This window comes from Meles meles, chromosome X, assembly GCF_922984935.1.
Source record: "Meles meles chromosome X, mMelMel3.1 paternal haplotype, whole genome shotgun sequence".
Taxonomy (NCBI): domain Eukaryota; kingdom Metazoa; phylum Chordata; class Mammalia; order Carnivora; family Mustelidae; genus Meles; species Meles meles.
The window spans coordinates 65,641,636-65,648,421 of record NC_060087.1 but is presented as its reverse complement, the minus strand read 5'-3'; the positions used below and the strand labels follow the sequence as shown (position 1 = coordinate 65,648,421).

The window sequence follows — 6,786 nt, the reverse complement described above, 5'->3', positions numbered from 1 at the left end:
AATCTAGAAAGATCAAAAATACATGGAGATTAAATAACATGCTACCACACAATGAATGGGTCAACAGGATAAAAGAAGGCATTTTAAAGACTTTTCAAAAAGATTTTATTTATTTATTAGACGCATAGAGAGATCACAAGTAGGCAGAGAAGCAGACAGAGAGCAAGGGGGAAGCAGGCTCCCTGCTGAACAGAGAGCTCAATGCAGGACTAGATCCCAGGAGTCTGAGATCATGACCTGAGCCGAAGGCAGAGGCTTAACCCACTGAGCCACCCAGGCACCCTAAAAGAAGATATTTTAAAAGTACATGGACACAAATGAAAATGAAAATAAAACCGTCCAAATCTACTAGGATAAAACAAAAGCTGATCTATGGAAGTAGTCCATAATAATACACGCCTAATTCCCAAAGCAAGAAAAATCTAAAATAAGCAAACTAACATTTCACCAAAAGGAGCTAGAAAAAGAACAACAAACAAAATACATAACCAGCAAAATGAAGGAAATAATAAGGATTATATCAGAAATAACTGATCAGAAATCAACTGATAAGCTGATTCTTTGGGGAAAAAAGTGAATAAAATCACTGAACCTTTAATCAGAATTATCAAGAAAAAAAAAGAAAAGACTCAAATAAATAAAATGGAAAATGTGAGGAGAAATAACCAACACTGCAGAAATACAAACAATTATAAGAGAATATTATGCAAAACTGCAGGTCAACAAATTGGACAACCAGGATAAAATGGACAAATTCTGAAATACATATAAACTACCAAAACTGAAACAGGAAAATTTAGAAAACTTGAATGGACCAATAACCAGGAAAGAAATTGAATCAATAAATAAAAATTTCCCAAAAAATAAAATTCTAGGGCCAGATGACATCACAGATGAATTCCAGCAAAGGTTTAAAGAGCAGTTATCTATTCTTATTAAACTATTCCAAAAATAGACAAGGAAGGAAAACTTTGAAATTCACTATTTTAGGCCAGCATTACCTTAATACCAAAACCAGACAAAGTCTCCACTATAAAAGAGAACTAGACGTCAATATCCCTGAGGAACATGGATGCAAAAATTCCCAATAAAATACTAGGAAAACAGAATCCAACTTCACATTATAAAAGCATTTACCACAACCAAGTGGGATTTATACCTGGGTTGCCACTGTGGCCCAATATTCACAAATCAACCAAAATGATACATCACAACAATAAGAGAAAGGATAAAAAACATATGATCATTTCAATAGATGGACAGAAAAGATCTGACAAAGTATATCTATTCATGATAAAAAACTTTTAACAATGTATCTTGAGAAGGAACATATCTCAGCATAATAAAGGCCAAATATAAAAACCCACAACTAATATCACCCACAAAGGAGAAAACTGAGAGCTTTTCCTCTATGATCAGGAACAAGATTGGGACATCCACATTCACCACTGTTATTTAACATAGTACTGAAAGATTGAAAGTGAGTGGATGGAGAACAATTTATCATGCAAATGGACATCAAAAGAAAGCTGGAGTAGCAATCATTATATCAGATAAACTGGATTTTAAAACAAAGACTGTAGTAAGATATGAAGAAGGCCACTATATCATAGTAAAAGTGTCTATCCAACAAGAAGATCCAATAATTGTACATATTTATGCCCCAACCTAAGAACTGCCAATTATATAAACCACTTAATTACAAAATTAAAGATTCCTTGATATTAATACAATAATAGTAGGCAACTTTAACATCCTACTCACAACAATGGACAGATCATCTAAGCAGATCAACAAGGAGACAATGGCATGGAATGACACACTGGTCCAGATGGACATAACAGATATATTCAAGCGTTTCATCTTAAAGCAGCAGAATACACATTCCTTTCCAGTGCACATGGAACATTCTCCAGAAGAGATCACATACTGGGTCACAAATCAACCCTCAACTGATATAAAAACTTTGATATTCCATGCATATTTTCAGACCAAAATGCCTTAAAACTTGAAGTCAACTAAAGAAAAAAAAATGGAAGGGCCAAAAATACGTGGAGGTTAAAGAACATCATATTAAAGAAAGAATGGATCAACCAGAAAATTAAAGAACTTAAAAAATATGTGGAAGCAAATGAAAATGACAACAGGAAAGTTCATAACCTTTGAGATGCAGCAAAGATGGTCCTAGGAGGGAATTATATAGAAATATAAGCCTTTCTCGAGAAACAAGAAAGGTCTCAAATACATAATCTAACATTACACCTAAAGGAGCTGGAAAAGGAACAGCAAATAAAGCCTAAATCCAGCAAGAGAAGAGAAATAATAAATATTAGAACAGAAATCAACGGGAGAAATAAATAAAAACAGTAGAACAGATCAATGAAACTAGGAATTGGTTTTTTTTGAAAGAATTAATAAGACTGATAAACCCCTACCCAGACTGACCCAAAAGAAAAGAGAAAGGACCCAAAAAAATAAAATCATGAGTGCTGTGAAGTGTGTAAACCTGGCGATTCACAGACCTGTACCCCTGGGGATAAAAATACATTATATGTTTATTAAAAAAAAAATTTGGAAGGGGAGGCGAACCATAAGAGACTATGGACTCTGAAAAACAACCTGAGGGTTCTTTTTTTTTTAAGATTTTATTTATTTATCTGACAGAGAGAGCTCAAAGTAGACAGAGAGGCAGGCAGAGAGAGAGGGAAGCAGGCTCCCTGCTGAGCAGAGAGCCTGATGTGGGACTCGATCTCAAGACCCTGGAATCATGACCTGAGCCGAAGGCAGCGGCTTAACCCACTGAGCCACCCAGGCACCCCAGTCAGTTGTATTTCTATATACTAACAATGTAACTGAGGAAAGAGAAATCAAGGAATCAATTCCATTTACAGTTGTACCAAAAACCATGATACCTAGGAATGAATCTAACCAAAGAAGCAAAGGCTCTGTACTCAGAAAACTATAGAATACTCATGAAAGAAATTGGAGAAGACACAAAGAAATGGAAAAACATTCTATGCTCTGGATTGGAAGAAAAAATATTGTAAAAATGTCTATGCTACCCAAAGTAATCTACACATTCATGCAATCCCTATCAAAATACCATCAGCATTTTTTACAGAGCTGGAATAAACACCTAATTTTTTTTAAGATTGTATTCATTTATTTGTCAGAGAGAGAGACAGCACATGAGCACACAAGCAGGCAGAGTGGCAGGCAGAGGTGGAGAGAGAAGCAGGCTGCCTGAGGAGCAAGGAGCCTGATATGGGACTCGATCCCAGGACTCTGGGATCATGACCTGAGCCAAAGATGGCAGCTTAACCAACTGAGCCACCCAGGCATCCCAAACACCCTAAAATTTGTATGGAACCAGAAAAGACCCCAAATAACAAAGTAATGTTGAAAAAAACCCAAAGCTAGTGGCATCACAATTCCAAATTTCAACCTCTATTACAAAGCTGTAATTATCCAGACAGTATGGAACTGGCTCCAAAACAGACACAAAATTCAATGGCGCAGAAATGAATCCTCAACTCTCTTGTCAAGCAATCTCTGAAAAAGCTGAAAAGAATATTGAATGGAAAAAAGACTGTCTCTTTAACAAATGATCTTGGGAAAATTGGACAGCCACATGCAGAAGAATGAAACTGAACCTCTTTCTTCCACTAGACACAAAAATAAACTCAAAATGGATGAAAGACAGACATCCATCAATATTATAGAGGGGAATGCAGGCAGCAACCTCTTAGACCTTGGCCACAGCAACTTCTTGCTAGACACGTCTCCAAAGGCAAAAGAAACAAAAGCAAAAATGAACTTTTGGGACTTCATCAAGGTAAAAAGTTTTCACACAGCAAAGGAAATAGTCACCAAAACTGAAAGGCAACCTAAAGAATGGGAGAAGATATTTGCAAATCTCTTAACAAATAAGGGGCTAATGCCAAAAATCTATAAAGAACTTATCAAACTCAATACACACACACATACACACAAACAAAATCCAGTCAAGAAATGGGCAGAAGACATGAACAGACATTTCTCCAAAGAAGACATAAAAATGGCCAACATGGACATGAAAAAAAGATTAACATCATTCGAGAAAAAAAAAAAACAAATCAAAACCACAATGAGATTTGACCTAACACCCATCGGAATGGCTAAAATTAACAAATCGGGAAGAAAGAGATGTTAGCAAGGAGGTAGAGAAAGGAGAATCCCCTCACATTGTTGATGGGAATACAAACTGGAGCATCCATTCTATAAAACAATATGGAGGTTTCTCAAAAAGTTAAAAATAGAGCTACCCTATGACCCAGTCATTGCACTTCTCAGTATTTATCCAAAGGATACAGTGATTCAAAGGATCACATGCACCCCAATGTTTATAGCAACAATGTCCACAATAGCCAAACTATGGATACAACCCAGATATCCATGGACAGATGAATGGATAAGGAAGATAAGGTGTATACATTTATACAATGAAATATTACTCAGCCACCAAAAAGAATGAAATATTGTCATTTGCAATAAGCTAGATGTAAATAGAGAGTATTATGCTAGGTGAAATAAGTCAGTCAGAGAAAGACAAATACCATATGATTTCACTCATATGTGGAATTTAAGAAACAAAACAGATGAGGAAAGGAAAACTAAAATATGAAGAAAAAAAAACAGAGATGGAGGCAAACCGTAAGAGATTGAGGGTTGCTGGAGGGGACGTGGATGGGGGAATGGGGTAGCTGAATGATGAGTATTGAGGAAAGCATTTGACGTAATGAGCACTGGGTTTTATATGCAACTAATTAATCACTAAATTCTACCTCTGAAACTAATAATATGGCATGTGTTCATTAAATTGAGTTTAAATTTTAAAAAGTTTAAAAAAAGTGACAGTATCAACATAAGTGGTAATATATCTATAAAGGTGCAGTTTTGTATACTATTTAACCTAAACTGAAATTAATTCAAACTTTTTGTAAAGTTGAGTTATAAGTTAGTAGTTAAAAGTTAACTTTCATAAAGTTAAGCCTAGCACAGCATGTTCCATGGTCCCAAGAAGCATCTGAACCATGTAGCAGCTCCAAAGCATGTATAGGATAAACTGACCACTGTATTCATCCCTCATCCATCTACTGGTCCCCATAAGCTGAGAGAATGTCTCTCTCTCTCTCTCATGATTTCTCCTAAGGAACAGATTTAAGTGTACCCTAACAAGATCAAGTAAAGATCTGTCTGCAGTATTTTATCAAGAGATTAATGGCAGGGTCAAACCTAATATAACCCACACTGGGGGTTTTATGAATGTTGTCAGCACTGACAAGACTAGGGAGAATTCCCGCCTCATATATGACATCAAGGGTCACTTTGCAGTTCATAATATTACACCTCATGAGACAAAGTGTAAGTTGTACAAAGTGAGAAAGATCTTTCTGGGGACAAAAGGAATCCCTCATCTGGTGACAAATGATGTTCATACCATCTGCTATCCCGATCCCCTCATCAAGGTTAATGACACTGTTCAGATTGATTTGAAGAATGTAAAGATTACTGACTTGATCAATTTTGACACTGGCAATCTCTCTAGAGACACTTACTGGGAAGAATTGATGTGATCACCAACAAAGACACAATCTGGTTCTTCTGATGTAGTTCATATGAAAGATGCCAATGGCAACAGCTTAGCCACCTGGCTCTTAAACATTTTTGTTACTGGCAAAGGAAATAAATCATGGATTTTTCATCTCCATGGAAAGGATATCTACCTCATCATTGCTCAGAAGAGAGCAAAAAAATTTATAGCCAACCAAAGCAATGGTAAAATGGTCTCTGGGTGATATGATTGGAAGTCTTTATATTTAAAGATAATGCAGCTAACTGAACATAAGTAGGAAGAAGAAGAAGAAGAAGAAGAAGAAGAAGAAGAAGAAGAAGAAGAAGAAGAAGAAGAAGATGATGATGATGATGATGATGATGATGGAGGAGGAGGAGGATAATGCAGCAAACAACACAAAAATAAAGTTAAGATGTTAGTTGTAACCCTTAGGATAACCATGAAGAAAAGAGTTTAAGATATACAAAAAAGAAAGAAAGAAAGAAGAAAGAAGTAATAAAAATGTTACACAAGAAAAAAATCATAAAACAAGGTTATAATGAAAAATTGAAAAACATAAAATGTATGGCATATAGAAAACAAATAACAAATGGCAGATGCAAATCCTTACTTATCAGTAATTACTTTAAATTTAATGGATTAAAGACTCCAATTAAAAGTCAGAGATTGGTAGAATGTATGTTAAAAAATGGTTCAACTATATAATGTCTATAAGAGTTTCACCTTAGATCCAAAGATACAAAGAGTTTGAAAAAGAAAGGATGGAAAATATATATCCATGCAAATAGCACAAAGAGATCTGGTTCAAGATATCAGACAAAATGTTGATATCTGGGATCTATAAAGAACTTCTCAAACTCAACACACACAAAACAGATAATCATGTCAAAAAATGGGCAGAAGACATGAACAGACACTTCTCCAATGAAGACATACAAATGGCTATCAGACACATGAAAAAACGTTCATCATCACTAGCCATCAGGGAGATTCAAATTAAAACCACACTGAGATATCACCTTACACCAGTTAGAAGGGCCAAAATTAGCAAGACAGGAAACAATGTGTGTTGGAGAGGATGTGGAGAAAGGGGAACCCTCTTACACTGTTGGTGGGAATGCAAGTTGGTGCAGCCACTTTGGAGGACAGTGTGGAGATTCCTCAAGAAATTA

General features: G+C 35.7%; 1 pseudogene; it reads left to right on the top strand.

Annotated features, from left to right (window-relative positions):
* Positions 1-5,041: 5,041 nt before the first annotated feature.
* Positions 5,042-5,837, top strand: LOC123934671 (annotated as a pseudogene).
* The last annotated feature ends 949 nt before the right edge of the window (positions 5,838-6,786 follow it).